Below are 25791 nucleotides of genomic sequence, written 5' to 3' on the forward strand. Positions count from 1 at the left end.
CAGCAGAACACTTACGACTTAGGAAGGACCCAGTGCCATTTCTACTTCAGACCAGAAGCAAGTGGGTGAGTGAGCAGAGGAAGAGGAGAATGGAGCTCAGATTCAAACAGGTGTGCCCAGAGGCCTATTGGGAAAGACACGCTGCAGACCAGTGTTTCCGGATGCCCTATACTGTGTGCTCCAGGAGTCCTGCTTCTCTGAGGCAGAGTGTAGCCATCAGCCTCTTCTAACTCTGTTCCTCAGGGTCACAGACCCCAGGGATGGTGCCAAAGAGCCTGAGGAAACCCTTTCCTCAATGCTCCCTTGAGGCACATGCTGAGAACCAAATACAAACATCTGCAGAGCTGTGCGTTCGCTGCTTTCTTCTTGGGCTCAGCACCTCACCACTGCATTACTGCGCTTATGCTCCAGAGGTGGGAGCAAGCACAGGAGGGTGGCGCGGAGAAGGCCATCTGTCCAGCCACCCTCACTGGGTTTTCTCTCTCGGCTTGTTGGGCTCAGGGCCCAGCCTTGCTGGAGAGCAGCTTTCTGCCTCCCTAGAGAGCTGAAGCCTGAGGGACCCAGCTGCTGACTCTGGTGACACCCCGGGGCTTTCTAATTACAGGTGCCTCTCTGGTTGGGAGGGAGTGTGGGTCACTGTGAGCCTATGCTGTGAAAATTAAAGACCAGACTCCACAGGGGAAGAGCATGACGAGATGAGGTCTTGGGCAGCCTCAGCAGAGACAGGCTGGCTGAGCACCCCCTCAGAGGAGCATAGACCCCTCCCCCAAAGAGTCCACCAACAGAGGGTTTAAGCAAGACAGACAATGTCTGAGTGGGGGTCTAGGGGAGGGATGGAGGGAGAGGGGGCGGTGAATGAGGGGAGGATGGTAGGGGATGCGGTAGGGAATGGATTTGGAGGATGTCAGATGGTGCAAGGAGATGGGGGTAGGGATGGACAGATTGGGGAGGAAGAGAGGAGGTGTAGAGCACGAGGAAGGTGGAATGGAGGATGGGGGATGAGATGGCAGGAATGGGGTGGGGGAAGGGACTGAGGGATGGGGGCTGGGCTGGAGAGGATGAGGGATGGAGAGCGTGGAGCTGAGGGGAAGGGCAGGGCGTGAGCTCCTTTTCTAGCTCAGGCCCACGGATATACAGAGGAAGAGGGGGGTTCCACAAGAAGATGAAGGCCCATTTGCCCAGCCCCCTGTGAGGTCTGGGGACCCAGGCAGCGGGATTCTGGGGTGGTATTAGGGTTTTATGACTTTTGTAACAAACTACCACAAATTAAGTGAGTTCAAACAGAAGACATACTTATTTTACTGTTCTGGGAGTCAGAAGTCCAAAATGAGTCTTACAGGCCTGAAGTCAGGGTTTTGGGACAACTGTGTTCTTTCCGGTTCTAGGGGAGAATCTGGTCCTTGCTTTTTCCAGATTCTAGAAGCTGCCTGCATCGCCAGCTCCTGGAGACCTATGGCCACATCACTGCAGCCTCTGCTTCCAAGGTCACGTCTCCTTAGCTCTATCCCCTGCCTCCCACTGACACGGAGTCTTGTGATTACATTGGGCCCAAGAGGATGTAGCTCCAGCTCATGATTGTCAAATTTACCACATCTGCCAAGTCCCTTTTGTCATGTAAGGTAACATACCCACGGGTTCCCGGGATGAGGACGTGGGTATCTGGGGAGAACTTTATTCACATTATTGCAGAGACTTTGTGACTTCAGAGTGTGAGCAAGAAGCGTCTCCTTGGTTATGTGTGAGGCACAGCAGACCCAGAGCAAGCCTGGAGTCCACAGGGAGCAAGGCCCAACCAGCCCTGAGAGGCAACAGCCAAGGTAGGTATGGCACCCACCACCCGGCACCCTGAATCTGCCACCCGATTTTGCTTTAACATCCTACCTTCTGTAAGAAAGGCTATTAGGGCCTCCTTGGTGGTGCAGGCAGTTGGTTGAGTGCTGCACTATGGGGCTGTCTGCAGCCTCTGCAGCGCGGGTTTGATCCTGACCGGCCTGCGAGAATCCCACATGGTGCCGCAGACCTCTCCTGTCTTTCCTGCTGCTCCCCTCAGCAGTGTATTTCAGTCAATCTATCTGTTCTGTTCCTTGCTCTCTCTCCGGTGAATCCTCTCACCCTCCTGCACATCTGGCCTGTACCCCAGTTCTTTTTTAAAAATAAATATATGTATATATTTAAAACGGCTACTAATTACAGGAATTCTCTTTGTAAATAGCCTCCCTTACAATAAAGGCAAGAAAATGTGACCAGGTTCTAGTCATATGCTGGTTGCTTTGGATTCTATTTTCTCCTCTGACTGAGAGAGAGATGCCTGGGTGGCCCCATTCTTCATGCCTGCTGGTGGTCTGCTATGAGGACCAAATGCCTAGCCATTTGGCAGCCATTTGGCAACCATTTTGGAAGCCATTTTGCAACCCCAAGGGGAAGCGCTAAAAAGCCACAAGAACACAGAAGCCTCTAAACTGCTGAAAATCCACTAGGATCTTCTGCCTCTGTTTTTACTGTCATGATAGAAAAATAAATTCTTATTGTTTAAGCCACTATCCCAGGAACTTTACTTACAACTAAATGTAGACAGAGCATGAGAAAAGGCTTATAGAGCTGACAGGGCTGCAACAGTGGCATCAGGAGCCCCACCTTCAAGTGAATCATGGGAAGAGAATATTGATGCAGGCCTGGTGAGTAAGCATCTCACACTATTGCACCAGGGTTGCCATGACAAATGCCAGAAACCAACTGGTCTTTAACAACACAAACTTATTCTCTCGCAGTTTGGAGGCCAAAAGTCTAAAATCCATAGGTGTCAGCCAAAACATGCTCCTTCCAAAGAATCTAGGAAAGACTTTTTCATGCCTTGTCCAGTTTCTGGTGGTCCCAGGTGCTTCCTGGCTGGTTGCAACATCACCCCAGTCTCTCTGTCTTCACAGCTTCTCTGTGACTCTGCCCTCTTCTTAGGAAGACATCAGTCATTAGATTTAGGATCCACCTTAATCCTGTAGGGCTTCCCCTTAATAGGGCCTGCAAAGATCCTATTTCCAAGTAAGGTAGCATTCTGAGACTCTGGGAAGACAGATCAGGGCAGAAAGGATGCTATTCAACTCTACCAACATGGATGGCTATTTCTAGGTCTCCGTGAAGCTTCCTACAAATATTTGCCAAATTACTCAAGACAGGAAAGTTTTCAGAGAACCAAGGTCCTTCTCAGGTCCAGTGAGGTCTGAATTATTGTTCCTGCAACTCCACTATTACCCACAAGCTGTGAGGCTTGGAGAAACTCAGCTTTCTGTTGCTTTGAGTTATAAAGCGTGCATGTCTTCAAAACTAATAAAGACCTGGAAATGCCAGTAAGATCTCAGACTCATAATTTCTGCTCAGCCACACTGAAGCAAACCAAACAGCAGAGGAGCATGGCCTGGAGGCATCAGCAGAGTTAATGGCACAAGGAGCTCTGGGGGTTGCTATTGAATATCATTCTCAATGAGCCGGCATGAATTTCATGTACCGGGCACTGTGTGGAACATAGTGGGCTCTCCTGTGCTCTGAGCCATCACAGTGAACAGGGAGAGGACCTTAGGCGACCTTATGGGAAGTGAGTTGCTTTGGGTCCACTGGCAAAAAAGAACAGAGTCTATAAGTTCTCAGATAAAGCCATCAGGTCTCAAGGCTGTGAGGCCAGCCAAGGCACCCCAGCTTTACCCACACGGTCTAGCAGTGGGTTGGGGGAACTTTCAAAGGCCCAGAACTTTCTGAAATACTGTGGAAATGACAAAATCGGAGTACAGTGGAGAGTGAGCATAGACTAGAGGATCTGAGAAGACACCTAGCACAACATGAGCTTGTTCATTCTGAAAAAAGACAACCCAAGGCCAGGAAAAGGAGATTGATAGGCCAAAAACATGGAAATGGCCATCAGCATAACCCAACCAAGTCCAGGTTCTCTGTAGAAACGGGGCCACCAGCTGCCGTTTCCCCTTTGAAGGAAAGTGCAACCAACAGAGTCTATGAAGTCTCCAGAATGAGTAATAATCCTCAGAGTCCTTTGACCTTCAGGAATTTACCCCAAAATATGCTCATGAACTCCCTTAAATATGCTCATGAGCTTCTTGTCAAGCACCACTCTTGTGGTTGGTAGACGGAAAGTTATGTCCCGGAGACTGTGGGGATTTCTCCAAGGACTCACTGTCAGTGTCCCATAGCCTTCACCGCCAAAGTGCACATCAGTCAAATTCAGAAGGCAAGGAAGTAGTGACAGAAATCCCTGTCAGTGAAGAACCTGCCTAATGGCTCCACTGACCCAGCTCACTGACAAACCAGATCCTAAACTCTGTCCAGATGCCAGGAAAGGCTGGGTCTTAAGGGGTAAATCCTATTGGTTGGGAGAATTTTATCCAGCTTTCGCATCTCAAATGGGTAATTCTGACCTCAAGAAGAAACCGAAACTCAAGAGAAAGCTTTGAAGAGCAATGCAATGTTTGCCTTCTCTTCACTTCTTGCTGCGTTCACTGCCCAGAAGATTAGAAATAAAAACGATCAAGCCAGAGTGATGAGTCAGGCTGCTGTGCTGTGGTTCTCTACTCTCCTACTTCTGTGACCCAGAACCATGCCCTGCCCCCACCTCTGCCAGCTCCCAACTCAGAAGCCTAAATACTCCCCAGGAAGGATGAAAATAGCAAGGGGCACAGGGCTAAATGCCTTACTTGTATCTTTTTGTTTACTGCTGACCTCCTAGGAATGTTGTAAGAATGACTTCTTGTCTTTAAGGGAACTTGAAGTCCTGCTTAGGTAATTCATGTATTTTCAGAAGCAGACACAGAGCTGTGTGGTAGCAGAGGAGAGTAAACAACAAACCAAGGGGCTCCTGACTTCACAGAGCCTTTGATTATGGGATAGATGATGTAATAATAGCTAATGGGTGCGGACCAGGAGAGAATGGACCATGTAACTTTCCCAGCAGGAGCTCCGGGTGAGCCTGCACCAGGGGTTTGACCCAATCAAGCCTGGTTACCTCATGGGGCAAAGGAATCAGGTTGAAATTAGTTTGAAAGTGACCCTCAAGTTGAGACCAAAATGATGTGTAAGAGATGACTTGGCAAAGAAGGGAGAGATGTGTTACCGAACCCAGCTGCCTCAGTGGTGGGAGCCGGCAGGAACACTGGTGTCCCCCACCCCCACCCCCACCCCGCTCCACCACAAGTCCGTTGTGGCAGTTGCTCCTCAGAGCTCAGTAACTGCCATTTTGTAATGGACCAATCAAGTGTGAGCTGTGAGTTGATTGGTGCTAAATGGTCCAATCGGACTTGTGGGTGAAAGAGGATATAAGCCAGGGTTGGAGGGAATTGGGGGGAGCCCCTGAAGAAAAGAAGATGATGACCCCAACCCTGAGAGAGGAGGACTGGGCCCCCCAAAATAAAAAGAGGTGCACTCCCCCAAAGAGAAGAAAGGGTGATGATGCCAGCCCCCAAAGAAGAAATGAAACAGGGGCGGAGAGGGCCACAAAAGAGGTAACAGGGTCTCTGAGACCAGAGAGCCACCAAAAAGCCCCAAAAGGCCAAAAACCAAAACCAAGAGCTAGAGCCTCACAAAAGACAGTGCCCGATAAGAAGACAGGTCACAGTCTGTGGGTTCTCACCCACGCACAATTGCAAGACCTCAGGCTCCAGGAACAACAACCATCGGGTTTATTTTACAAACAGGGGCAACAAAGAGCTCACTGCACCCACAAGTAGCAGCTAGCTCACCCAGGTAGCATCAGTGATGGTCACCACCAGTCACCAGGAGTGCTGGACAGCACTGGCCAGTAGTGATGGTCACTACTGGTCTCGCAGAGGTGGTGTCAGGGACACCCAGTGTTACCAGCTCTTTGTGCGTTGTCTGGTTATACCAACAACAAATGGCTATTTGAGACGCCAGGCCCAAGGGCCTTTGGTGATCCTTTCAGGAAATCTCAGAGACTGAGGCCCAGTCTGCGACAGAGTCCTTCAGCTTCTCTTCCCTCCTTGGAGGGCGGCTGCTGGATGCTTCTTTTCTTCTTTCTTCGAAGGTTGGAGCCGTCTTCCTTTCTTCAGGGGCTGGCGTCATCTTCTCCTCCTCCGGGGGTTGGCATCTTTTTCCTCTGCCGGAGTCATCTCTCATCTTTTTCCAGCTCCTTTCAACCCTGGCTTATATCCTTTTTCAGAGTGCCACGCCCACAAGTCTGACTGGACTGTTTTTCAAACCTGTGGCTAATTGGACATTGGACCATTTAGCAATCAGCCCATAGCACTTGATTGGTCCATTCCACAATCTAGGAAGTACACGTTACATGAAAGTTTTCTGAGGAGCAACTGACATGTGGTGAGAGGCTGGGTCCTGGTAACAAAAGTCTGATTGGACAATCTAGCACCAATTAGTTCACAGCTCACAACTGATTGGTCCATTCCACAATCCAGGAAGTACACTGTTACATAAAAGGGCTCTGAGGAGCACCGTCCACAACTGACAAAAAGGCAGTTACTGAGCTCTGAGGAGCAACAGCCACAACTGACAAAAAGGCAGTTACTGGGCTCTGAGGAGCAACAGCCACAACTGACAAAAAGGCAGTTACTGAGCTCTGAGGAGCAACTGCCATAACCAACTTGTGGTGAAGCAGCAGGTTGAAACACCACTGCTCCTGCCAGCTCCCATCGCTGAGATGGCTGGGTTCCAGTAAGAGAAACAGTGTGTGAGAAGACTTGGAAGCCCATGAAGGAATGATCAGTGCAAAGGTCGATGTAGGACAATATGGCTGGGGGAGCAGACCTTGTTGGTCAAGGAAAGAGTTCTGTCTACAGAGGTAATGATGGGGAAGCCGTGAGGAGCCCCCTGCTTCAAAATAATCATCCTGGTTCTAAAGTGAAGATAACATGGCAATGTACACAGAATGGGCTAGAGGACCAGCGAGGGTCATGTCAGTAGTCCAGATGATGGGGATTTAAAGTACAGTATCACTTGGATAGCAACAGACAAAGCCTGGACTCAAACCCAAGCCTGGACTGTCGATGCCCTGCCCTCAGTCTCATGGGCCCACATGCTGCCCGCTCTATGAATTGCTGTGTCTGTTCCCAGAGGCCTGTTAACAAAGCTCTCCAGCACAGGGCCTGGGAAGAATTGCCCAGAGAATCCCGTGTTTGTGCCTTTCCAGAGTGGAACTCTGAAAGAGAGAGTCTATCCCCAAAGCTTAACATTCTAAGCCATAGCCTCCTGGCCAGATCCAGTAGGGGTCCGCTCTCCCCAAGTCTTATGGAGATTAGCCTCTTGGGCTGCTGCTTTCTCAGGCCCTGGAAGAGAATTCACAGTTTCCATATATAACATTGTCTGGGCACAAACTAAATTACTCAACTTTTAACCAAAGTTGGAAATCAACACCTCCCCCTGATTTCTGGCAGCAAGTAGGTTCAAAGATGGAGATGACAGAGCTGAAGTAAAAACTTTATGCTGTGAAATACTCCACACTTCTTAAAAATGTTAATTGGTTAGAGTGTCATAATTTTTACACACATGTAAATAAGGTTAATGAATTTTATTCCACACAGATGATTTAAATTGTAAAACAATCAAATTACTTTTCAGGTAATTCTTTGGGCCCAAATCAAATAAAATTTCAAGTCATTATAACTTTAGAAAAAGAAACTAATTTGAATATGTGATTTAGATCCATTAAAAGTCTTCTCAACTTTAAATAGTGATAATAGAAATCAGAAAATCTTGAGAGTGGTTAAGATTAATTAAGAGTGAATGCATTTGGGAAAAGGAAATTATGGTGCTGTAATTTTAGAATGCAAATGAGGTCAAAAAGTTTAAACTAATGTGCATCTATATAAACACTGTCTCAATAAAGTGAAAATATTCATTACAAGGATTCGTAAGTACTGTATTCTGTACTTCTTGTTACATAAGTAGCAACAAATTGATAAACAGCAACCTGTTGTCAGCTCATTAGAACTCTCTGTGGCTGCCAATAACTGCATTGGTACCAATTTAGAATTTTATCTGTCAAAGTTATCTGAAGCCTGATTTCTTTGCCCCACGTGGTAACCAGAGTTGGTAACACATCCATCCCTTGAATCCCCTTTTGCTGGCTCAGTCTGCTGAGTCCTCTTTCCTGGACTTTGCTGCTAAAGTTTCCCACCTGTAATGACCCATAGGCACCTCGGGTTCTGAGCCAGCCAGCCAGTCAGGGGCACCTGGGAGGTGATGCGCCCCCTACTCCAACAACCTATAGTTGGTGACTGGTGTATGTGTCCTTTACCTAGAAGTAAGACAAACTCTAAGGGGTAATTTATGCTTCAGAACTCTGCATGGATTGAGGTCTGACTAAGTCTGCACTAAGCCTGCACTAAGTCTGCACTGAGGCTCTGAATACAAGGGCATGAGGACTTTATAGACAACAAACAGAGTCACGATCCACCCAGGGTGGAAAATTATCAAGAATAGGTCCAGGAATTGCAGGATTCTTGCTAATCTGACTCAACAAGATTCTTGCTGAAGGCAGGCCAGGTGACCAGATAGCAAGGGTGGGGGGATTCTTATTAAATTCTTACTAAGCTGACTTAGCAGGATTCTTACTACAACTGGAGGAGGCAAAGCCAAGACAGGGCCCAAACATGAAGCTGGCAGAAAAGAGGGCTCAGAGGAGCTTGGCTGAGGGTTGGTCAAGGGCACTCTTTTAAAAAGAAGCAGGGAGGAGCAGAGGGAGATGCCAGGCAAAGCTGTGGGGTCAGCGGGATTCTGGTCTCCACCTAAATCATACCAGGTACTCCAGGAGATAAGCAGCACCGCCCAGTTGTTTCACTTTGAGGCGAGGTCCTGGGCTTATATTTCTATACCAGTTAGACCCTGGCTATGGTCAGCCCCCAGGGACGTATAATATGCCAACCCAGGGCAGTTTTCCAGAAACCAGGGAGGCATTAGGTGCCCACACTCATAGCAGTGGAGGGAGCCATAGACCTGCTGATCAAAAGGAAGCTGAGCAGGGACCAACAGCCACCACTGGTTCTTCTCTCCCTCTCCCACCTCTCTCTAGCCCTCTCTTCCCCTTTCCTTCTCCTGGAGCTCTCCAGACACAGGAATCCTCACCACAGGCACTGTTCTCAGCCCAGCGCACCCTCCAGCTCTGAGGCTTGAGGGCCACCTGGCTGTGGTGACCCCAGGCTTGCCCTCATCTGGAAAGCCGACGGATTCCATGGGTGAGACAGCCACTCCAGTGCGGTTTCGAAGCAGCTTGGAATCATGCTGCTCTAGTGCTTGATTTTCCTCAGGGGGAATCAAATTCCCTTTCTCTATAAAGCTTACACATGCCACATGCATGCACATTTGCATGTGTGTACACACACACACACACACACACACACACACACACACACTGGCCTGGATAATCAGAATCAAGAAGTGGCTGTGAGGTCAGCACATGATCCACACTGAGTCCCTGAGCCTCTACCCTGGAGGTTTTGCTGGTCCCTTTGGGGGAAATGTGCATGTTCTCTTTGCACTGAGGTGATAATCTACAAGAAATAAGCCAGAGGATGCTAAAAGTCCTCTGCCCAAGAATCTCCAGTTGAGATTCAGACAATCTCAGAACATGAAACCAGAGTGTGAAGACATGTGACAGGTGCATTGGAGCCCCAGTCAGTCATCTAAGCTTGGTCGCATTAGCTAGTGAGAAGCCTCAGGCCACCAGGAGATGAGTGAGTTTCAGTCACTTGGAACCACATGACCCTCTCCTGGCTGATATCCCTGATAAAGGTCTGGTGAATACCAGCTTTTAGGAAATTCTCTACTTTTGAATCTGGGATCCTGGCAACTGTGTGACCTTGATTAAGACTCATTTCCTCTCTGTGCCTTGGTTACCCTCTTTGGACTTTATGTTTCCCAGAAGATACAGCAGAATGGTCAGTGAAGGACCATGGACAGTTAAGAGCCTGCCCTGCTTGTCCCACCCAGCCCTCAAGCACTGAGACTGTGCACGTTGAGGTGGGGTCCCCTGCCCCTCCTCCAGGGGCCAGTATAGGCCCAAACTTGGCTCACACATCTGAGAGCAAGCATATGTCCTGTCTGCCAGAGTAACCCTTAGGCTCTGTGAAAACACAGCTCAAGGTCATCATGTCCCTTTCCATGCAGAGGAGATCAGCCTCAGGGAATCACCTCTCCCCTGGGGCTCCAGTTATACCTGAAGAGAGTTGGGAGTTAGAGAGGTTTGGTCCAAAGTCCAGTTATTCACTCACCAGCTATGCCATTTTGTATCTTCACCTCAAAGCCTCAGTTTCCCCATACATATAATGGGATAACAAGTATTAGACATGAGCACCTCAGAATGGGTTGGGTTGAATTTTCTCAGGATTAAATGAGTGACAAAAATGCCCCAGGCCTTTTGCCTTAGATCTGGGCAGCTCTGAGATCTGATCACAGTGTTACCAAAATTAGCTTCTGTGGGATCTTACAACCTCATCCCTCCCTGCTCAATTCAACTTCCCATTTCCTTACTGGAGTTCCTGGAAGACAGCACCCACCAATCACAGTCTAATGCCTACCAAAGCACCTTACACCTCACTGTGCTCCAGCAGTGAGTGTTGCCCAGCTGTTAGAGTGCCTGCCAATGGCCAGCACTAGTTCCACAAGGGCAAGCGGAGCACAAACTCCAGGAAGGTCACACACATGTGATGCCAACACACACCCACCCACCCACACACACACACACACTCACAGTTCATTCCTGGGAGAGACAGCAAATGCCCTGCAAACACAGGCGGCATTCTCCTCCAAGTCATGTCCAGTGGCCCTATGGAAATGTGACCGTGAGGCTCATGTCAGAGCCTAGTCCCCTTTCCTTTGAAGCCTGTCCCCCAGCACAAAACCAAGTCATCTGTTCTGCTCTACCCAGGCACCATGCAGCTGGCAACCTCCCAGTGTGCCCATAAGATCACCTGTAACAACTATATTTCCCTTGATTTACCAGGACCCTGGGCAAAGCTGGGTGGGACAAGGAGAGCAACTGGCAGGATAATCAGGAGAGGAGGAGCCCTCTGTGGACAAGTGTTGGGAGGCTCCCAGGACTGGGTCTCCAAGTGTTGGGGAGCTGGGGGCCCCTCCTGGGAAGGCCCCTTCCTGGGGAAGTCAAGCTGACTCTCAATCTGGTCAGATGAAAGCCTAGGCTGCTGAGAACCACTGCATCGAGACTGCACGAGAGTGACACTGACCCAAAAGAAAACAGCCCAGAAGCAGCAAAATGAGAGTCATTTGAGCATCTCATTTCATTGCATTAGGATCCTGAATGTGGTTACTGAGCCACTTAATCCTTTTTATCACCAGTTGGTTAAAGTAAGACTTTACTACTATAAACAGAATGATGGACAGAGGAGATGGTAACTGGAAGGAATGAGCTTTGTGGGGGTCTCAAGTGGAAGCTGAGGCCCTGGTTCAGAAATGCAGGGCTGTTTCTCTTTGCCTTTAGCTCATAATCATTGCCTACAGTGTGAGACATACCTAAAGATAGATCACTTCCTCCCAAGCCCTTACTTTCCCTTTCACGTTGCCCGTATCTCACTGTTTAGGTAAAGACCGCCAGTTAAGGAGTACATCCTGAGAGTAAACATCCCACCTGTAGCTCCTCAGTCTTCACCTGAGTACAGATTTTACACTGGAGGAAGGAAGTGAACTAGTGAACTGGTTAAGTTAGACTGGGCCGCACTGGGAAAGTAATAAATCCCATGTCAGTGGCTTAAAACACACATATTTATCATCCCTGCAAAGCTCACTATGAAACTAGTCAGCTCTCTAGGATGACTGGCCTCCATGTGGTGACTCAGTGATCCAGGCTGCTCTGACCTTACGCATCCATCAGCTCAACACAAGGCCATCTATGTCAGGGAACACACACAGGGGCGGGGCACTCACATCCATGCCTCTGAGCTTCAGTCCAGACGTGACCCACATCAGTCAGACAAGAGCCATCATCACGAGGCCCTGCCCAGCTGCAAGTGTTCCTAGAAGTGTGACTTTCACATACCTAGAAAGAGAAAGGACCGTAGGTCATGGGGGAGTGTGGCTGATGTCTACCTCAGTGGGTGCAGGAATGAACTGTGATGCTCAAGGGAAAGGCTGGTCATTTAAAGAATCAGTGAGGCCCAAAAGGGATGAGGCAGGCACCACTGGCTCCTGTCAGGGCCCATCACTGCTCAGCAGGGCACAGATACAGCCTGTGGCTATGTGTAGTTTGGTTTGCTGCCTGGAATTTAAAATTGTTTGAACTGGCTGCTGCATTGCCAGAGATCAAGGTTCCATGTATATTAGACCCAATGACACAGCTTAACTCCATGGGGTTTATTTTTCTGGTGTGATAAGAAATCCAGGGGAAGCCATTCAGGGCTGGCATGGTGCCTGCAATTATCTGGAGTCCAGATTGGACCCCAGAAGACACCCTCAGCTTGTATTTTCATTCTCAAAACATCATCATAGGCCCTCCTTGGCAGTTCCTCCTCAGTCAAGAAGACAGAAGGAAAGTGGAGCATCTAGAAGGAAGAAGTGGTGCCTCCCTCAAGATAGCAAAACATTCCCAGAAGTTCCCAGCAGATCTCTGCTTACATCTCATTGGTCAAGATAGTGTCACATGATCATTCTCACCACAGTGAAGTCTGCAAAAACTTTTTTTTTTTGCTGAGTATATTTCTTGTTCCTTGAAGAAATTGTGATTCTATTATCAAGAAAGAAGAGGCATGTGGAGATTAGGTAGGCCAATTATCAGTTAAATATTAGGCAACTTCCCATCAAAACTCAAATTTCTATTGGAATCTTTTGAAAATTGAGATCTGATAGGACAGGATGTACATTTTTTTTTTATTTTATTTTATTTTTGCGTAGAAGAGCTGGAGTATAGACCAGAGGTGGGGGGTGGGGGTGAGAGGATTCACCAGAGACAGAGTGGAGAGCAGAACAGGCAGATGTGCTGAAATACACTGCTGCGGGGAGCAGCGGGCAAGGCAGAAGAGGTCTGCTGCGCCTTATGGGTCAGCTCCCTGGCAGGGAACACATTTCAGGCTAGAGCTGTGCTGAAACTTAACCCCTCCACCACCAGGGAGGCCCCCAGGACTTGCATTTTTTTTTTTTTTTTTATAGAGGCATGCTATTTGTTTGTTTGGTTTATACATGCACTGGGTACAGTCAGAAGCGCGGGAGGGTGAGAGAATTCACCAGAGCCAGAGCGGGGAGCAGAGCAGGCAGAAGGACCGAGGGACACTGCTGAGGGGAGCAGCGGGCGGCAGGAGAGGTCTGCGCGCCATGTGGGACCCTCCTCCGGTGGCCGGGAGCAGCCGGGATCGAACACAGAGGCCGCGGGCAGCTTCGCAACCCAGCGCTCAACCGCTGCGCCACCGGGGAGGCCCAGGACTTGCATTTTTAATGGCAAAGTCTGCCAAGTTGAATTTTGCCTGCTCCCCTGGGAAGGGCAGTTTTGCTCATGGTATTGTTATAGGCTTCACCTACAGATTCCTCCAGAGCATGCTCTGCGGTTCCATATGTTGCTTACTCAAAATGCCCCACGTTGGGCGCCAAGCTGTTATAGAGCAACCCCAATATTAAATGAGTTCCTGGCTGTGGGTCCTCACCCGCGCACTTTAAAGGGACTTATGAATACTCTACTACAGACACACACAAAAGGTTAATAAAAGCTTTATTTACAAGAGAAAAGGAAATAAGGAAAATGTACAGCTCAGGGAGAAAATAGGGAAATAAAGTATTTAATGCGTCCTACCCAATCCGACGACCTGGAAACCCAAAGTCACTCTCAGAGCTGGCAGGACGCTGTGAGCTGGCGGAGAGCCAAAAAATGGGGATTTCCCCCAAAACCCACGTGTCTGCCTTTTATATCCACCTGGCTGCTTAACCCCACCCTCAGGTCCCAGCCACCTTCCCTTTGGTGGTGATGGGATTCGGAGTTCCCAGTGTCTTTGGCTTTGACCTGGGGTGGGGGTGGAGTCCACAAAGCCTATATGGAATTAGCTTTGGGACATCCTTTTCCCCCTAACAGTATGTGTAGGGTCATACACAGGTCCTTCACCCAGGGCCAGCTTCCAGGGTGACCTGTGCAGATTCCTAGGGCCCCATGCTTAGTTTAATGCTGTATTGTCATTTTTGACAACAAAAATATCTACATTTTTGAACAAAGGGCCCTGCACTTTGTCTTGCCCTGGATGCCACAGATAATGTCGCCAGCCCTCGCACACTTTTGTGTTGATGGCTCCGGGCGACCTGGAAAGCATGTGGATTCAGGAACCAGAGGGACACGGGTTCAAAATCTGAGCTTGGAATTATTAAGCAAGTTATTTAGATCCTCTAATCATGGTTTTCTCATCTGTTAAGAGAAATAAGGTCACTTTCCTCCCTGGACTGTGCTGAGGATTCAATCCGGGATATAAAGGGGAAAGTTCACACTGTGACCCCAGGACAATCACAGCTGTTGTGGTTTTTGGAGTCTGGGGGTTTGGAGTGCAGGGTCGTTGGGTTCACTCTGGGAAAGGTGTTCACCAGAGCTCCCGTTTCAGCGGCCTGCAGCCAGTTTGCCAGGCAAGTTTCTCCACGAGACAGAGATGTTAGTTATATTTAAAGGGCAGGCTTATTAGGGAAAGGGACAGAAGAATGAAGGACACTTGCAGAGACACCAACGGGCAGGAAGAGCTGCCCCGAAGGAACAGATGTGCTCTGGAGAGGCCTGCATGGTCGCAGGCGGGCAGCCTTGAGGGGAGCTGCCTCCGCTGAGGGAGGTCAGTGAGGAGAAACCCCAGCATGGGACAGGTCACGGGCAGGCAGGAGGCTGCTGCTCTGCAGAGGGAGAGGGTTGGTGAGAGGAATCACCTGCATAGGCACAGGTAGGCAGTTGGACTGCTGCCTGAGTCTGTGCAGAGACTGAACTGATAGAGTCGTCTTCTCTTTGGGCAGGGTCACTCCTTGGGAGTCCTCAGTTGGTTGCTAATTTTGGATACCTGTGAAGAATTTGAAAGGGACTAGAGATTCCACAATGGTCTCAATCTCCATGTCTTTACCCTGGGTCCTGTGCTCTAGACAGCAGTCTGATACCTGCTTGGATGCTGTGCTTTGTAATCTAGGCGTCCATGCTTAAGGATAGTAATCTGCGCCTAAGGATACTAGTTTCCGCAACTGTGTAGTTTCCGCAACAGTGTAGTCATTGCCTAAGGATCCTAGTTCCCATAGCTGTGTCATTGGCTATGTTAATCTGTTCTACCCCCACCTCTTTATGTCAGCCAGGTTTCTGGTCTCGTGGTGCCTCCTTTTCAGTTTTTTTTTTTTTTTTTCTATTCTTGTCTAACTTCAATGGCCACTAGAATGAGATTTCCATTTCCCTCAAGAATCCTGTTCCTACTACAGCTGCAGGAAGACAGACCGAGTCTGACAGTCAAAGCCAGGGGCATAGGATGTCTGTGCTACGGGATCTGGGAATGGGCTCTCAGCCTTCTGCCCTCATTTAAACAAGGCCGCTGCAGCCTCATGGGATGCCAGTGACAGAGAAGTGAAGTTCCCGGGAGCCTGCCTGAGAGGGACCAGTGCAGCCTGGCCAGGCCAAGAGAGCTCTCAGGGCCCTGTAGAGAGCAGGGGAGACACCCTGCCTGCTCAGTCCCCTTGAGAGAAAGAACAGACTATAAATTTCCTCCTTGAGAATGTAGGGAAGCGGACAGCAGCCAGGGTGAGAACAGGAGCCATTAGCACTCCCCTAAACAAAGCAGCTTTCATCTGTGAGGCTCACAGAGGCCAACCTGTAGCCTGAGGAGGTTCAGAAGACAGTTCCAAAGCATCATTAATACAGAGCAAGCCGTCACCAGGTGAAAATTGGGCCTCTATTGCCATCACTGACTTCACAGGGGAAAAGGCATTTGCATCTCTTCACACTACAGAGGGTGCCAATTCCTTCCAAGATTAGAAAAAAGTTGCAACCCTTAGTCCTCTCCACAAATGGGTTTGAAACCCCTGCCAGGCCTCCCCTCCCCAAGGCCTTCCCTTTGTGCATTAGAACAAAAGCTTCTAAGACCTGTGGGGAAAATGAACACTGGAAGCAACGCAGTGATGGGCTGAGAAGAGGCAGAAATTTTACCTCATTTGTTCAGCCCTCCCCAGGCTGGACTCCGGTTGAACCAGAACTTCAGCCAATCCAGCCTGGCGCACAGCCTGGCAGTCTGGGCTCTGCCAACAAAAATTCAAACAAAATAAATAAAACACATATGATTTTGTTCTTTGATATGCAGAGCAAGAGACAGATCATAGCATGTCTGCTTTATCCTAACTAAATGAATCTGGCACAGTTATCACCTCCCCACCCACTTCCTCACCAACCATTGTTGGTGTTAACTATAGCACCTCCCTCCAGAGTGCCCTGGGGGCTTCTCCCTGCCCCTGGGGTCTGCAGGAACCCTGGATTCCTGCATAGTCCCTGCCCTCAAATGTCTTCAGTCCCCAGAGATGCTCAGTTTCCAGGCTCCCTGCACAGCCGTGGACTCTGGAGTTAGGTCCAAGACTGTCCTCCTGGTCTTTTCACACTAGCCTGCCCCAGAGCCTCAAGATTGTTCCAGATTGAGGGTACCCAATATCTGGGAATTTCCCCTAGGAACACTATGTCCCTCCCCCAAATCCCAGGGTATGTGCAAGGCAGCACAGGTCTTCATCAACCATCCCAAATTCCCCAAACCCTCTCTCCTCTTCTAAGGGAACTTCGCAGGCCCTCTCCTCAACTAGGCCATTTCCTCCCTTAAGATCCCTTTCATAGGAGAGTGAGAATTTGTAGACAGAGGGCACAGGGGACCTCTATGTGCTCAATGCTCTATATCCCCATCTAGGCAGTGATTATGCAGACATAGGTGTGAGAAAACACAAAATTCAAGCACCTACATTCTTAGTATTGCTGTACCAGACACCCAGCACTATGTGTGTGTTATAGCTCACTTTAAAAAATGTGGCACTGTAACAGGGTGGTCCACAGGAAAGGGTTTCCAGGTTTCCTGCCCCACCCAAGGGAGGGTGGAGCTGAGCAGGGAGAGAAGAAGCTGCAGTGGAGACTGAGGAAGGAAGCAGGATGTCGCCGAAGGAGATCTGGAGGAGGTGCATGGAACCTAGAGACGCGTGAAGAAACTGCGCTTGTCTTTTGGACGTGGGCTGGGTGACACAGATGTGGATGAGACCCGTGGAGAGGTGACAATGGCAGCTTTTATCTTGATGTTGATTTTGCTCTTTTCCTTCCGGGCTTGTCTGGTTGTTTCTGACCCTTTTCTGTGGGTCCCCACTGGAAGATGCTTTAGACTTGTGGCAGGCTTTGGGGCCTTGTTCTGGGCCAATCCCATTTGGATGGACTTTTACCCACAAGGGCACGGGTAACTTTGGGTGCTTCATTTAGAAACTAGATTCTTTGCCTTTCCTGTATTGTTTCCTAATTGTATTAAAGTTCCTTCCCATTAAAGTCTCATGTGTTTTGTGTTAATGCGGCGGATGGCAGAACCCATGTAGAGCAGGCAGGTTTGCGGGGTCTGGGGTGCTCCTCTCCCTGTCCTGTAACAGCACCACACAAAACTTTATTATCTCAGACTGAAGATAATATGACAACATATGGACCCACAAAATGAGAGTTTATTAGGGTTAACCTAATGTTCTGTGCTGGGTTTGCAAAGCATGTGCTTTTAACAAAAACTTTCTTTCCAACTTTTAAAATTGAAAATTTTATAATAAATTCCAAATTTCTGACCCCAGTCACAAGCATGGGGGGAAGAACACTTGATCTCTATTCGTGAACACTTGAGTTTCAACCTTTACTCAGTTACTAAAATACAAAAAAATCCAACCAACTCCTAGAGTGGTTGGAGAGACAAAGGGACCCTTGGTGTGAAAGAGATTCCTCTCATTTCTTCATGAAAGAATCACTACGATGGAAAGCAAACAAGATAATTAAATTTTTATCAGGTTTTCTGCTATATAAAATAAACAAAACCATCAAAGTGAAAAATAAATGTAAAAGTGTATACATATCTGTTATCTATTCATACAGACATATTTTCCCCTTTCCTTCACTTAGATCTTCACTCACTAGTTCCTGTTCAATTAATTTTTCTCTTTTTCATAGGCTGCTATTAATTTCTGGCTGCAATTTACAAATGCCCCACTACTCTAAGAACCATTGAAATCACAGTTGGGAACCTCAATAATTTCACCAAGGCAGAAGCTATTAAATGCAAACATTGGCAAAAGTTTTTAACGCTGCAGAAAATCATGAAAAAATGCCAAGGTAAGCTCATTGCTACTGTGGATTTAATTCCTCCTCTTCTTAAAAGCTAGAAATCTCCTCTCTGCCCAGCAGGACTAGAACAAGTCTTAAATGAGGGCCATGTGAGGCCACATCAAGTTGATTTCTCCCCCTCCCCCAACCCAGCATGGCACCTAAGTGGGCAGCCCTGAAGGAGAAGGAGGTGGAAAACCTCCACTCCCCTTAATTTTTCTCATCCCATTCCAAGCTAAGGACTGAAACTGACAGAATAGTTAACCCCACAGCCTGTAGCTTTCACTACTAATAATCATGAAAACAAAGCTACCTTATATACTTGCTTGGCTTTATACTCTTCAAAATAATTTCCTTATTAAGAACTCACTGAGCCCAGGGAAGGAAGAATGTGAGGTTACTTGACAACTTGCCATAAAAAGCTAGGAAAAGAAGCAGGGTTTTCAGACACCTAGTCTAACCCCACTGCATATTCCTCCTAGACCCAAGACAGGCTCAGTGCTGCTGGGGTCAATACCTTATCTCAGTGCCCACTGAATGAGAGAATGAAACCTTCTTTCTGCCCTGTCTTCCTACTGATTTGCTCATCCATACCAGTCCTTAGGGACAAAGTTGCTCAGCCACAATTAGATTTAATTAACTAATTTTGGACACTTTGCTTCTCAGTTCTGTTAGGAATCTGTCATGCAGGTGTGCAGCTCAGATGGTTCAAAGGATCAGACTACCATGCAGTGATTAACAGAGATGAGAGACTCAGATGGGGTTAAGGGAGCTAATAAGTGATTGTCACCTCTAGGCAGTCAAAACCTGGGAACATGAGGAAAACATTAGTTATACAGGCTTAAAGGAAGAGGAGAGGAAAGAGTTACTGGGGCCTGTGAAAGTTAGAAGCATGCACTAGCCACTGTTAGTGATATGGTGCAAAATACTGAAGGAACAGAAATACTTCGACTTTTCTCCCTTCCCACACTTCAGTCCACTGACATGGCTCCCACTGGCCACTGCAGTTGACAGGAATCAGCCTCCAAGGGTCACAAAGCAGGTGGAGAATGAAAGTGTGTGTGGAGTTCATGAAGACAGAAAATATGAAATGCAGTTTACTCTCAGAGCTTCCACTCTTCAGCTGCAAAACATTGAGTAATACTTCATAGCACTTTTCTGAGAATAAAAACTAAGATGTGAGGCACACAACACATAATAATTATTAAAATATAAACTAACGATCTTCAGTATCGTGATCTATCTATCTATCTATCTCTCTATCTCTCCAATTCAGCCAAAAAAAATATGAAATTATACTGCTTGCAAAAACCTGGATGGAGTTAAAGTTATTATGCTAAGTGAAATAAGTCAATCAGAGAAAGAAAAATAATGTATGATATAAACTGTATGTGGGGCCTCCCCGGTGGCACAGCGGTTGAGCGCTGGGTTGCGATGCTGCCCGCGGCCTCTGTGGCGCCGGTTCGATCCCCGGCTGCTCCCCAGCCACCGGAGGAGGGTCCCACATGGTGCGCAGACCTCTCCTGCTCCCCTCAGCAGTGTACTTCAGTCCTTCTGCCTGCTCTGCTCCCCGCTCTGGCTCTGGTGAATTCTCTCACCCTCCCGCACTTCTGACTGTACCCAGTGCATGTATAAACAAAACAAACAAATAAATAAATAAAAACATGCCTCTATTAAAAAAAAAAAAAAAACTGTATGTGGAATCTAAAAAACACAAACAAACAAATTGAGAAAAAGTAACTTATTTGTGCTTAATAGAGGCAGAGGGTAGGAGGAGGGAGAATTGGAGAAAGGTGGTCAAAAGTTATACACTTCCAGTTATAAGATAAGTCTTAAAACTAGGGATGTATTGTGCAACACAATGACTATAGCTAACCCTGCAGTATAATGTAAAGGAAAATTGTAAAGGGAGTAAATATCTAAAGTTTTCATCACAAGGAGGTATTTTTCTTTTCTCTTTTCTTTTTTTTAATTGTATCTATATCAGAAGATAGATGTTAACTGTACCTGTTGTGGCAATTATTTCATAATATGTATAAATCAAACCATCATGTTGTTTGTCTTAAACTTATACAATGAACTGTCAATTATTTTTCAATAAAACTGTAAAAAAGGAAAATCAATATAAAAAATTGTATTTATATATACTTAAAGCAAATAATTGGAAATTGAAGTTTTAAAAGCAGCGGTATCTCACATTTACTATAAATTGATTTTTGACAAAGGTGTAAAGACAATTCAATAGAGAAAGAATAGTCTCTTAAACAAATTCAGTTACTGAGAAAACTGAATTTCTTTTTTAATAGTATTTCATTTTATTTTTTAAGATTTATTTATTTATACATACAAGAACTGGGGTATAAGCCAGAGGTATGGGGGGGGTGGTGAGAGGATTCACTAGAGAGCGTAGGGGACAGAACAGGCAGATCGACTGAAATACACTGCTGAGAGGAGCAGCGGGAGAGTCAGGAGAGGTTTGCTGCGCCATGTGGGTAGCCCCCTGGCCAGGGATTGAACTCATGCTCCAGTGGCTGCAGCAAGCTTCTTTGGTTGCATTTTAGCCCCTCGCGCCACCAGGGAGGCCTGAAAACTGCATTTCTAGAGGTAAAATAATGAGGCTGGATCCATACCTCATACGACATACAAACATTAACTCAAAAAGAATTAAAGATCTAAATGTAAAAATCAAATCTATGAATCTTCATGATCTTGAATTAAGCATTGAATTAAGCAATGGTTTCTTGTGCCTGAAAAAAGCAACAAAAGAAAACACCAATAAATTAGATTGCATCGAATTTCAAAACTGATGTGACTCAAAAGACACCATCAAGAAAGTGGAAAGAAAATCTACAGAATGTGATAAAGTACTTGCAAGTCATATATATAAGTGACTTAAATCTAGAACTTATAAAGAATTCTTAAAACTCAATAAAAAGACAGATAACCCAATTTAAAAATGAGTAAAGAATATGAACACACATTTTCCCAAAGATATGTAAATGCCTATTGAGGCACAGGAAAATGTGTTTAATATCACTAGCCATCAGAGAAAAATGAATCAATGAAAATGAGAAATACAACACAAGGTGATGTTACTTTATACCCATTAGAATGACACTAATCAGAAAGCCAGATAAGAACAAGTATTTATAAGGATATAAAAACTTTAAACTCTCATACTCCACTGTTGTGAATGTTAAATGGTGTAACAATTCTGGGAACCAATCTGAAAGTTCCTTAAGAAGTTAAATATATTTACCATATGACCCAGAAAGTCCACTCCTAGGTATTTACCAGAGAATGAAAATATGTATCCACACAAATGTTCATAGCAGCATTATTCATGGATATAATCCAATCTCTATCAAGTGTTGAATGAATAAATAAAATACAATATTCCCATACATTGGAATATTATTCAATAAAAATCAATGCAGTAATGATACTGCATTGATAAGCCTTGAAAACAGTAGGCTGCATGAACAACATCACCTATAAAAGACCAGATATTGTTTGATTCCCTTTATGTGATATACATAGGAGAGGCGGAACTAGGAAGTGAGTATTAATGGATGCAGGGTTTCTTTTGTGAGTGATAAAAATATTCTAAAATTGATTGTGGCAATGTTTCTGCACTCTAAATATGCTAAGAAAACATTGACTTGTACATTTAAATTAGATGAATTGTATGATCTCACTAAAGTTGTTCTTAAATACATGAACAGAGAAAATGTGAAAGCATATTTAATTGCATTCAAAACTGTGAAATATTTAGATTAAATATATTTAAATATGTACAATATTTATATATTAAAAACTGAAGATATTATTAAGAAAAAAAAGAAGTTTTAAACAGATAGATATAGAGATATATCATGTTTACAGAAAACAAGAGTCAATATTGTTAATCAGCTCTTGCCCAAAACAATATGGATGCAATGAAATACTAGTGAAAACCTCATTAGGATTTTTCAACACAAAATTAAAGAAGTCATTCTGAGTTTTCATGAATACACAAAAGACTAAGAATGTCAAAAATTATTTTGGGGAAAACACTGGAAGATTTTTACTACCTGATTGTGAAATTTACATTAATTGAGAAAATGGCTGCATTGTTCAGAGGGTTGACTTCATTGTGGACTGAGGGAACTTTCTGAAGTGATGACAGCATTCTCTCTTCTGATTTGATTAATGGATACACAACCTTATATATCTGACAGAATTCATCAAATTAAACACTTAAAATGTGGATGCACTTATTTCATATAAATGATAGCACAATTATGTTGGCCTAAGGTTTTAAACATCTACTCAATGAACTTAAAGAAATAATAGACACAAGCAGAAGATAAAAGTATTAGACCTATAGTAAATTGATAGAAATGAATCAGTGACACAGAAGGAAAAATAATAAAGAAGGAACAGAAAAGCTAAGTAGATCATCTATAACCACATTTTTTATTTAAAAAAATCAAATGATATAAAATATATACAGTTTCAGAAGGTAATGAGAAATAGTTTGTTTTCCAAATTTGATACTATACCTCACACAGAGCCAAGAAAATCAACAAAACCTAGGAAAGTGAAAGGTAAAGACAATCACACTAAGTTCATATTTTCAAACTTCTGATAACAAAATAGTCAGTGAAAATAGTTGTATTATCGATAAGGGGAAATGATAAGAATGATGACTCATCAGAAATAATGAACGTCAGAAGACATCTTTAAATTCTGAAGGAGGAAAATACCAAACTTTCAACCAAGAATTCTTTATTCAGCAAAAGTATTCTTTAAAAATAAACACAGAATAGATGTTTTCAGATATACAAAAGCTGGAGGAATTAGTCCTCTGATGGCAAACCTGAACTGTAAGAAATGTGAAAGGAATTCTTTAGGAAAATGATGCTAGATGAAATTCTGATTTATAGGAAAGGATTATGTTGTCAGGAAAAGCAAATAAGTGCAGGTTTGATTTGCGAAGAAAGCTGTGGAGTGTTCTGAGTGGAACATTGTAGCTTAGCAGGCAATGCTAAGCTCAGGAGCCTCCTTGTGTGGTCTGAAGAACATATCCACGAGGACTGTAAATAGACCCAGAGCTATGCTCTAGGTTCTTCCTAGTGAAACTCTTCTAGGTTTATTAGCATTAGCCTGTCCCTGAAAACAGAGTTCAGCTTCTGACATCTGGTTTCCTTGGGATAGAAGGCATGATCAGAAAAAAATATCACAGTTGTGTAGTTTGGGAGAACATTATTCTCTGTTTAAGGAAACAATGACAGTTATACAGAAGGGTCTATAACTTGTTTTTCAACTTAACAAACTAACTGAAAGAGATATGATAGCCTAGAACCACCCATCAAAAAATGCCAGTCTTCATAAAGAGCCATCACAACCAGAAAGTATAGAGGCAATCAGTGAAAAACTGAACAAACCCAACTCCACGCCTCTGAGTGAAATAGATTCTGGAGAAAAAGAACTTAAAAATAGAAAAATAAATATATAAAACTGGATGGATTGATTGCTGATATTCAAGAGGCTAAAGCTGCTGGAACATAAATAATAAGCCATTAAATAATCAGTGGCTTTTCCAAATAGATCATGTGACAGAGAATCTTTCCCATATGGTGTTTCACCAAAGGCTATCATTTATCCATTCATCTTCAAGGTGATATTTCACTCCTCTAATCATGTTCTTTCTTTTGTTGCAAGAATTTTTTTTCTTAAATTCTCCTATATTTCCTTTGCTGAGGAACCATAAGCCAAGGGCCTCTGCATTTTGTTGAGTGAAAACAGAAGGTAAACAGGACACTTCCTCTATCCCCCTCCCAGGAATATTTTTTCAAGGGAATTTTCTGGCCTGCCATATTCTTCATTGAATAAGAATAACATTCTCCAAGGGATTTGTGTCATTTCCTTTCCAATGTGCTAATTTTACCCCCTCTGTAAATAACTAACACTGAGTTATCTTCACAGTTGAATTTCAACCTTCAAATGACCAACTCATAAATATCAGAAAAATAAATTAACATAAGATGCTTTGTCTTTTTTCAAAAGTAAATTTTGAATTATCTCCCATTTTAATTCAATAAACTACTACTACTTACTACTTTTGCCCAAAGTTTTATAGGTAAAATTTTGTAAAGTAATTTTGAAAAATGCATTTTTGAGCTTCTAGTTGCTAGCCCAACATGTAAGAAAGCTAGAAAGTGGCTTTCCAGCCTACCAAGTAAAAAGCTAAATAAACGAAAAAGTTCTTAAATACACTAGAAAAGTGAGGTAATAGGGCAAAATATCCTTCCAAAACTGGAGAGACAGACAGGCAAATACAGATAATTACAACTGATTAGAACTATATTTATGTAGTTAACAAATACTCAGAGGCTCAGAGCAAACAAGTCTGAGAGTTAAAAACTCCAGGAACCCATTCCAAAAGACCAACACACTTTTGTGAGTTTTACCTCCCAAAACTCAAACAGTGTCCCACAGTGAATATGGAAGAAAAATCCCCACATTTTTCCAAATGGCACATTTTGAGAAATGCCAGAGTATTTCATTCTCCTTAACAAGCCCTAACAACAAATAAACTCACTCACCAGTGCCTCAACTACTGTTTTTTTTCAGAGCCAAGACAATCTGGAAGAAAGGAAATATCAACACCAGCCAACTCTCACCTTCCATGGAAAAGGAGAAGAACACTCAACTCCACTCTCTTGAAACTTCCTTGTTCTACTTAGTGAAGGGGGAGAGGAACAATTGAAAAGTTCTTGTGAATTTAACAATCTAATGTCACATGCGCATGAAAACACTGAGACCTGATAATAATATGACTTCACTTCCTCCACATCTTAACACCTTATTACTAAAGGCTGAAATAGAACTCTTTACCATGACTACTGATTATGAGGCAGCCATGTCTGACTACCAAGAAAAATGTACAGGCAAAAAGCATAGTTTTCTTTTTCAATTTTGTTGAGAAATAATTGATGCACACCATATACATCAGTTTGAAGAACAGCTTGATGGCTTGATTTATACACATTGGGAAATAATTACCATAATAGGTTTATCTAATATTCACCTTCTCTTATAGATACAATAAAAAGAAAATAAGAAGAAATAATAAAGGAAAAATTTCCTTGTTGTGAGAACTCTTAGGATTTACTCTATTAATAACGTTTCTGTGTAGTATTCGTTACCGCCATCATGTTGTACATTATATTCCTAGTAGTTATTTAGCTTATATCTGGACATGTTACTTTTGACCAACTGCCTTCAATTCTTCCTTTCTGCACTGTCTTCCTCTAGTAGCCATGAATCTGATCTTTTTTTCTATGAGTCTGTCTTTTCAAATTCCAGACACAAGTTAGATCACATAGCATTGTCTTTCTCTGTGTGACTTATTTCACTTGTATATGCCTTCAAAGTCTAGTCATGTTGCAAATGATAAGATTTCCTAATTTTTTTTTGCTGAATAATATTCCATGATCATGCTATGATCATGTGGGTAAAGATGTATTTTT

General features: G+C 44.7%; 2 long non-coding RNA genes across 3 annotated transcripts in view; one reads left to right on the top strand and one right to left on the bottom strand.

The window, feature by feature from the left end:
• LOC119249188 (uncharacterized) overlaps window positions 1-4854 on the bottom strand; it is a 19496-nt gene extending 14642 nt beyond the window's left edge. For both annotated transcript variants that reach the window (XR_008552464.1, XR_005126093.2), the window contains exon 1: window positions 4695-4854. This is a non-coding gene — a long non-coding RNA (uncharacterized LOC119249188). The remainder of the gene's footprint in view (window positions 1-4694) is intronic.
• LOC129146070 (uncharacterized) lies at window positions 1767-25383 on the top strand. The gene is made up of 3 exons (XR_008552465.1): window positions 1767-1817; window positions 18122-18283; window positions 24893-25383. It is a non-coding gene; the product is annotated as an uncharacterized LOC129146070 (long non-coding RNA).
• Window positions 25384-25791: the final 408 nt, after the last annotated feature.

The sequence above is a fragment of the Talpa occidentalis genome, unplaced genomic scaffold (genome assembly GCF_014898055.3).
Source record: "Talpa occidentalis isolate TD23 unplaced genomic scaffold, MPIMG_talOcc4v2.1 talOcc4.17, whole genome shotgun sequence".
Classification (NCBI taxonomy): Eukaryota; Metazoa; Chordata; class Mammalia; order Eulipotyphla; family Talpidae; genus Talpa; species Talpa occidentalis.